Here is a 10,287-nt window from a genome sequence, read left to right on the forward strand (position 1 = left end):
TTTTAGACAATTGGTTACTAACACTGAAAATTTCAGTCCCCACAGAAGGGAAATTTAATGTTTCGGAGCCCGATGTTCATAATTGTATTTATTTAATATAGATGTATTTAGGGAGCCAATATCTTTTTAAAAAGAAGTTGTATTAACACAATATGTTGACACTGTCATAATACTTGCGGGTGAAACAAACAATATCATCTTCAGGGGAGGGTGTTTCGATGTTTCGGAACCTAATTTTGTTATTGTTTTTTCCCAAACCAGAATTTTTACAATGATAGCTGTCCAACACTAGTAGGTTCCATGAAAACTTCAGCCCACAGAGTAAGAGCCTCCATTGTTTCCGGATACTATGTTTTTTAACGTTTTTTTTAAACATATATAAAATTAACAATGCTAAAAGTCGACACCACTTGATAAACACATCACTAATGTCGATACGAAAGATATATATGTCGGTGTATTTTATTTTTAATTCCCTTGGTGTACAGTATGGTTTGATTCTGTTAAACTACATAGGGTACATGTACTTACAGATTAACTTAACAGTGATTGTGCTAGACTTCTGGCTACAAACACTAAAAAAATCAGTACCAAGAAAACGGACATTCATTCTTTTCGAAGCCCGATCTTCATAATTGTATTTATGTTAAACAGATGTATTACAGGAAAGCTTATATTTTTTTAAAAAGAAGTTGTATCAACACAATATGTTGACAGTGTCATACCAGTTCCGGATGAACCTAACAATATCTTTTCCAAAGTATAGTGTTCTAATATTTTTCAAAACCCGATGGTTTTATTTTTGGTTTTTTTCCTCACTATAATTTTTACAATGGTAGCTGTCCACCACTGGTAGTTGCCATAAAAACCCCAGCACACGAGATAAGAGCCTCCGATGTGTTCGAGTCAAATGTTCTTTTACTTTGTTTTAACATATATGAACACAACATTGTAAAATGTTGATGCCACTTGATAAACACAGCACTAATGTCGACACGAAATATATATACACATCGGTTTATTTCGTTTTTAATTCCCTTGGTGTACAGTAGAGTTTGATTATGTTAAACTAGATAAGCTACACGTACTTTCAGGTACCTTAACAGGGATACGCAGCACTGTTAAGGCTTACTACGAAAATATCAGTGGATTTTAACGTTCATACGCCGATGCATCTATTAATACAACATATATATGTAAAGTTTTTCTTTCATGATATAAATGTGATATAAAATAAAACAGTATAGTTAATGCAACTGTGTATTACACTTAGAGAACTTTAGTCCATAGTGAAAGAGTCTCCGATGTTTTCGAGTCAGATGTTCATTTTGTAAAATGTCGACATCGCTTGATAAACACAGCCTTAATGTCGAAACGAAAGATATGCACGTCGATGAATTTCAATTTTAATTCCTTTGGAGTACAGTAGGATCTGATTCTGTTAAACTAAATATGATACATGTACTTTTAAGTTTACCTACCAGTGATAGTTTTAGACAATTGGTTACTAACACTGAAAATTTCAGTCCCCACAGGAGGGGAATTTAATGTTTTGGGGCCCGATGTTCATATTTGTATTTATTTTATATAGATGTATTACAGGAGGGCCAATATCTTTTTAAAAAGAAGTTGTATCAACACAATATGTTGACACTGTCTTAATACTTGCGGGTGAAACAAACAATATCATCTTCAGGGGAGGGTGTTTCGATGTTTCGGAACCTAATTTTTTTATTGTTTTTTCCAAAACCATAATTTTTACAGTGGAGGCTGTCCAACACTAGTAGGTTCCATGAAAACTTCAGCCCACAGAGTAAGAGCCTCCATTGTTTCCGGATACTATGTTCGTTCACCTTTTTTAAAACATATATAAAATTAACAATGTTAAAAGTCGACACCACTTGATAAACACATCACTAATGTCGACACGAAAGATTATATGTCGGTGTATTTTATTTTTAATTCCCTTGGTGTACAGTATGGTTTGATTCTGTTAAACTACATAGGGTACATGTACTTACAGATTAACTTAACAGTGATTGTGCTAGACTTCTGGCTACAAACACTAAAAAAATCAGTACCAAGAAAACGGACATTCATTCTTTTCGAAGCCCGATTTTCATAATTGTATTTATGTTAAACAGATGTATTACAGGAGGGCCAATATCTTTTTAAAAAGAAGTTGTATCAACACAATATGTTGACACTGTCTTAATACTCGCGGGTGAAACAAACAATATCATCTTCAGGGGAGGGTGTTTCGATGTTTCGGAACCTAATTTTTTTATTGTTTTTTCCAAAACCATAATTTTTACAGTGGAGGCTGTCCAACACTAGTAGGTTCCATGAAAACTTCAGCCCTCAGAGTAAGAGCCTCCATTGTTTCCGGATACTATGTTCTTTAACCTTTTTTAAAACATATATAAAATTAACAATGTTAAAAGTCGACACCACTTGATAAACACATCACTAATGTCGACACGAAAGATTATATGTCGGTGTATTTTATTTTTAATTCCCTTGGTGTACAGTATGGTTTGATTCTGTTAAACTACATAGGGTACATGTACTTACAGATTAACTTAACAGTGATTGTGCTAGACTTCTGGCTACAAACACTAAAAAAAATCAGTACCAAGAAAACGGACATTCATTCTTTTCGAAGCCCGATCTTCATAATTGTATTTATGTTAAACAGATGTATTACAGGAAAGCTTATATTTTTTTAAAAAGAAGTTGTATCAACACAATATGTTGACAGTGTCATACCAGTTCCGGATGAACCTAACAATATCTTTTCCAAAGTATAGTGTTCTAATATTTTTCAAAACCCGATGGTTTTATTTTTGGTTTTTTTCCTCACTATAATTTTTACAATGGTAGCTGTCCACCACTGGTAGTTGCCATAAAAACCCCAGCACACGAGATAAGAGCCTCCGATGTGTTCGAGTCAAATGTTCTTTTACTTTGTTTTAACATATATGAACACAACATTGTAAAATGTTGATGCCACTTGATAAACACAGCACTAATGTCGACACGAAATATATATACACATCGGTTTATTTCGTTTTTAATTCCCTTGGTGTACAGTAGAGTTTGATTATGTTAAACTAGATAAGCTACACGTACTTTTAGGTACCTTAACAGGGATACGCAGCACTGTTAAGGCTTACTACGAAAATATCAGTGGATTTTAACGTTCATACGCCGATGCATCTATCAATACAACATATTTATGTAAAGTTTTTCTTTCATGATATAAATGTGATATAAAATAAAACAGTATAGTAAATGCAACTGTGTATTACACTTAGAGAACTTTAGTCCATAGTGAAAGAGTCTCCGATGTTTTCGAGTCAGATGTTCATTTTGTAAAATGTCGACATCGCTTGATAAACACAGCCTTAATGTCGAAACGAAAGATATGCACGTCGATGAATTTCAATCTTAATTCCCCTGGAGTACAGTAGGATCTGATTCTGTTAAACTAAATATGATACATGTACTTTTAAGTTTACCTACCAGTGATAGTTTTAGACAATTGGTTACTAACACTGAAAATTTCAGTCCTCACAGGAGGGGAATTTAATGTTTTGGGGCCCGATGTTCATATTTGTATTTATTTTGTATAGATGTATTACAGGAGGGCCAATATCTTTTTAAAAAGAAGTTGTATCAACACAATATGTTGACACTGTCTTAATACTTGCGGGTGAAACAAACAATATCATCTTCAGGGGAGGGTGTTTCGATGTTTCGGAACCTAATTTTTTTATTGTTTTTTCCAAAACCATAATTTTTACAGTGGAGGCTGTCCAACACTAGTAGGTTCCATGAAAACGTCAGCCCACAGAGTAAGAGCCTCCATTGTTTCCGGATACTATGTTCGTTAACCTTTTTTAAAACATATATAAAATTAACAATGTTAAAAGTCGACACCACTTGATAAACACATCACTAATGTCGACACGTAAGATTATATGTCGGTGTATTTTATTTTTAATTCCCTTGGTGTACAGTATGGTTTGATTCTGTTAAACTACATAGGGTACATGTACTTACAGATTAACTTAACAGTGATTGTGCTAGACTTCTGGCTACAAACACTAAAAAAATCAGTACCAAGAAAACGGACATTCATTCTTTTCGAAGCCCGATCTTCATAATTGTATTTATGTTAAACAGATGTTTTACAGGAAAGCTTATATTTTTTTAAAAAGAAGTTGTATCAACACAATATGTTGACACTGTCATACCAGTTCCGGATGAACCTAACAATATCTTTTCCAAAGTATAGTGTTCTAATATTTTTCAAAACCCGATGGTTTTATTTTTGGTTTTTTTCCTCACTATAATTTTTACAATGGTAGCTGTCCACCACTGGTAGTTGCCATAAAAACCCCAGCACACGAGATAAGAGCCTCCGATCTTTTCGAGTCAAATGTTCTTTTACCTTGTTTTAACATATATGAACACAACATTGTAAAATGTTGATGCCACTTGATAAACACAATACTAATGTCGACACGAAATATATATACACATCGGTTTATTTCGTTTTTAATTCCCTTGGTGTACAGTAGAGTTTGATTATGTTAAACTAGATAAGCTACACGTACTTTCAGGTACCTTAACAGGGATACGCAGCACTGTTAAGGCTTACTACGAAAACATCAGTGGATTTTAACGTTCATACGCCGATGCATCTATCAATACAACATATTTATGTAAAGTTATTCTTTCATGACATAAATGTGATATAAAATAAAACAGTATAGTAAATGCAACTGAGTATTACACTTAGAGAACTTCAGCACATAGTGAAAGAGTCTCCGATGTTTTCGAGTCAGATGTTCATTTTGTAAAATGTCGACATCGCTTGATAAACACAGCCTTAATGTCGAAACGAAAGATATGCACGTCGGTGAATTTCAATTTTAATTCCCCTGGAGTACAGTAGGATCTGATTCTGTTAAACTAAATATGATACATGTACTTTTAAGTTTACCTACCAGTGATAGTTCTAGACAATTGGTTACTAACACTGAAAATTTCAGTCCCCACAGGAGGGAAATTTAATGTTTCGGAGCCCGATGTTCATAATTGTATTAATTTTATATAGGTGCATTACTGGAGGGCAGGTGAAACAAACAATATCATCTTCAGGGGAGGGTGTTTCGATGTTTCGGAACCTAATTTTTTTTATTGTTTTTTCCCAAACCATAATTTTTACAATGGAAGCTGTCCAACACTAGTAGGTTCCATGAAAACTTCAGCCCACAGAGTAAGAGCCTCCATTGTTTCCGGATACTATGTTTTTTAATGTTTTTTTCTTAAACATATATATAATTAATAATGCTAAAAGTCGACACCACTTGATAAACACATCACTAATGTCGACACGAAAGATATATATGTCGGTGTATTTTATTTTTAATTCCCTTGGTGAACAGTATGGTTTGATTCTGTTAAACTACATAGGGTACATGTACTTACGGCTTCACTTAACAGTGATAGTGCTAGACTTCTGGTTACAAACCCTAACAAATTCAGTACCAAGAGAACTGACATTCATTCTTTTCGAAGCCCGATCTTCATAATTGTATTTATGTTAAACAGATGTATTACAGGAAAGCTTATATTGTTTTAAGAAAAAGTTGTATCGACACAATATGTTGACAGTGTCATACCACCTCCGGATGAACCTAACAATATCTTTTCCGAGGTATGGTGTTTTGATATTTCAAAACCCGATGGTTCTATTGTTTTTTCCTAACTATAATTTTTACAATGGTAGCTGTCCACCACTGGTAGTTGCCATAAAAACCCAAGCACACGAGATAAGAGCCTCCGATCTTTTCGAGTCAAATGTTCTTTTACCTTGTTTAAACATAAATAAATACAATATTGTAAAATGTTGATGCCACTTGATAAACACAGCACTAATCGGGACACGAAATATATATACACATCGGTTTATTTCATTTTTAATTCCCTTGGTGTACAGTAGAGTTTGATTCTGATAAAACTAGATAGGCTACGTGTACTTTCAGTTACCTTAACAGTGATACGCAGCACTGTTAAGGCTTACTTTGAAAATATCAGTGGATTTAAATGCTCATAAACCGATGCATCTATCAATACAAAATATTTATGTAAAGTTATTCTCTCATGATATAAATGTGATATAAAATGAAACAGTATAGTAAATGCAACTGTGTATTACACTTAGAGAACTTCAGCCCATAGTGAAAGAGTCTCCGATGTTTTCGAGTCAGATGTTCATTTTGTAAAATGTCGACATCGCTTGATAAACACAGCCTTAATGTCGAAACGAAAGATATGTACATCGGTGAATTTCATTTTTAATTCCTTTGGAGAACAGTAGGATCTGATTCTGTTAAACTAAAAATGATACATGTACTTTTAAGTTTACCTACCAGTGATAGTTTTAGACAATTGGTTACTAACACTGAAAATTTCAGTCCCAACAGAAGGGAAATTTAATGTTTCGGAGCCCGATGTTCATAATTGTATTTATTTAATATAGATGTATTACAGGGAGCCAATATCTTTTTAAAAAGAAGTTGTATTAACACAATATGTTGACACTGTCATAATACTTGCGGGTGAAACAAACAATATCATCTTCAGGGGAGGGCGTTTCGATGTTTCGGAACCTAATTTTGTTATTGTTTTTTCCCAAACCAGAATTTTTACAATGGTAGCTGTCCAACACTATTTTGTTCCATGAAAACTTCAGCCCACAGAGTAAGAGCCTCCTTTGTTTCCGGGTTATACGTTCTTTAACTTTTTTTAAAACATATATAAAATGAACAATGTTAAAAGTCGAAACCACTTGATAAACACATCACTAATGTCGACACGAAAGATATATATGTCGGTGTATTTTATTTTTTTTAATTCTCTTGGTGTAAAGTATGGTTTGATTCTGTTAAACTACATAGGGTACATGTACTTACAGCTTCACTTAACAGTGATAGTGCTAGACTTCTGGTTACAAACACTAAAAAATCAGTACCAAGAGAACGACATTAATTCTTTTCGAAGCCCGATCTTCTTAATTGTATTTTTGTTAAATGGATGTATTACAGGAAAGCTTACATTTTTTTGAAAAAGAAGTTGTATCAACACAATATGTTGACAGTGTCATACCAGTTCCGGATGAACCTAACAATATCTTTTCTGAGGTATGGTGTTTTGATGTTTCAAAACCCGATGGTTTTATTGTTTTTTCCTAACTATAATTTTTACAATGGTAGCTGTCCACCACTGGTAGTTGCCATAAAAACCCAAGCACACGATATAAGAGCCTCCAATGTTTTAGAGTCAAATATTCTTTTACCTTATTTTAACATATATAAACACAACATTGTAAAATGTTGATGCCACTTGATAAACACAGTACTAATGTCGACACGAAATATATATACACATCGGTTTGTTTCATTTTTAATTCCCTTGGTGTACAGTAGAGTTTGATTATGTTAAACTAGATAGGCTACATGTACTTTCAGGTACCTTAACAGGGATACGCAGCACTGTTAAGGCTTACTACGAAAATATCAGCGGATTTAAACGTTTATTCGCAGATGCATCTATCAATACAAAATATTTATGTAAAGTTATTCTTTCATGACATAAATGTGATATAAAATAAAACAGTATAGTAAATGCAACTGTGTATTACACTTAGAGAACTTCAGCACATAGTGAAAGAGTCTCCGATGTTTTCGAGTCAGATGTTCATTTTGTAAAATGTCAACACCGCTTGATAAACACAGCACTAATGTCGATACGAAAGATATGTACGTCGGTGAATTTCAATTTTAATTCCTTTGGAGTACAGTAGGATCTGATTCTGTTAAACTAAATATGATACATGTACTTTTAAGTTTACCTACCAGTGATAGTTTTAGACAATTGGTTACTAACACTGAAAATTTCAGTCCCCACAGGAGGGAAATTTAATGTTTCGGAGCCCGATGTTCATATACGTATTTATTTTATATAGATGCATTACAGGACGGCAGGTGAAACAAACAATATCATCTTCAGGGGAGGGTGTTTCGATGTTTCGGAACCTAATTTTTTTATTGTTTTTTCCCAAACCATAATTTTTACAATGGTAGCTGTCCAACACTAGTATGTTCCATGAAAACTTCAGCCCACAGAGTAAGAGCCTCCTTTGTTTCCGGGTTATACGTTCTTTATCTTTTTTTAAAACATATATAAAATTAACAATGTTAAAAGTCGACACCACTTGATAAACACATCACTAATGTCGATACGAAAAATATATATGTCGGGGTATTTTATTTTTTTAATTCCCTTGGTGTAAAGTATGGTTTGATTCTGTTAAACTACATAGGGTACATGTACGTACAGCTTAACGTAACAGTGATAGTGCTAGACTTCTGGTTACAAACACTAAAAAATCAGTACCAAGAGAACTGACATTAATTCTTTTCGAAGCCCGATCTTCTTAATTGTATTTATGTTAAATGGATGTATTACAGGAAAGCTTAAATTTTTTTTAAAAAGAAGTTGTATCAACACAATATGTTGACAGTGTCATACCAGTTCCGAATGAACCTAACACTATCTTTTCTGAGGTATGGTGTTTTGATGTTTCAAAACCCGATGGTTTTATTGTTTTTTCCTAACTATAATTTTTACAATGGTAGCTGTCCACCACTGGTAGTTGCCATAAAAACCCAAGCACACGAGATAAGAGCCTCCAATGTTTTAGAGTCAAATATTCTTTTACCTTATTTTAACATATATAAACACAACATTGTAAAATGTTGATGCCACTTGATAAACACAGTACTAATGTCGATACGAAATATATATACACATCGGTTTATTTTATTTTTAATTCCCTTGGTGTACAGTAGATTTTGATTCTGTTAAACTAGATAGGCTACATGTATTTTCAGTTACCTTAACAGGGATACGCAGCACTGTTAAGGCTTACTACGAAAATATCAGCGGATTTAAACGTTTATTCGCCGATGCATCTATCAATACAAAATATTTATGTAAAGTTATTCTTTCATGACATAAATGTGATATAAAATAAAACAGTATAGTAAATGCAACTGTGTATTACACTTAGAGAACTTCAGCACATAATGAAAGAGTCTCCGATGTTTTCGAGTCAGATGTTCATTTTGTAAAATGTCAACACCGCTTGATAAACACAGCACTAATGTCGATACGAAAGATATGTACGTCGGTGAATTTCAATTTTAATTCCTTTGGAGTACAGTAGGATCTGATTCTGTTAAACTAAATATGATACATGTACTTTTAAGTTTACTTACCAGTGATAGTTTTAGACAATTGGTTACTAACACTGAAAATTTCAGTCCCCACAGGAGGGAAATTTAATGTTTCGGAGCCCAATGTTCATAATCGTATTTATTTTATATAGATGCATTACAGGACGGCAGGTGAAACAAACAATATCATCTAGAGGGGAGGGTGTTTCGATGTTTCGGAACCTAATTTTTTTATTGTTTTTTCCCAAACCATAATTTTTACAATGGAAGCTGTCCAACACTAGTAGGTTACATGAAAACTTCAGCCCACAGAGTAAGAGCCTCCATTGTTTCCGGATACTATGTTTTTTAACGTTTTTTTTAAACATATATAAAATTAACAATGCTAAAAGTCGACACCACTTGATAAACACATCACTAATGTCGACACGAAAGATATATATGTCGGTGTATTTTATTTTTAATTCCCTTGGTGTACAGTATGGTTTGATTCTGTTAAACTACATAGGGTACATGTACTTACGGCTTCACTTAACAGTGATAGTGCTAGACTTCTGGTTACAAACCATAACAAATTCAGTACCAAGAGAACTGACATTCATTCTTTTCGAAGCCCGATCTTCTTAATTGTATTTATGTTAAATGGATGTATTACAGGAAAGCTTACATTTTTTTGAAAAAGAAGTTGTATCAACACAATATGTTGACAGTGTCATACCAGTTCCGGATGAACCTAACAATATCTTTTCTGAGGTATGGTGTTTTGATGCTTCAAAACCCGATGGTTTTATTGTTTTTTCCTAACTATAATTTTTACAATGGTAGCTGTCCACCACTGGTAGTTGCCATAAAAACCCACGCACACGAGATAAGAGCCTCCAATGTTTTAGAGTCAAATATTCTTTTACCTTATTTTAACATATATTAAAAAAACAACATTGTAAAATGTCGATGCCACTTGATAAACACAGTACTA

Source organism: Crassostrea angulata, chromosome 8 (assembly GCF_025612915.1).
Source record: "Crassostrea angulata isolate pt1a10 chromosome 8, ASM2561291v2, whole genome shotgun sequence".
Taxonomy (NCBI): domain Eukaryota; kingdom Metazoa; phylum Mollusca; class Bivalvia; order Ostreida; family Ostreidae; genus Magallana; species Magallana angulata.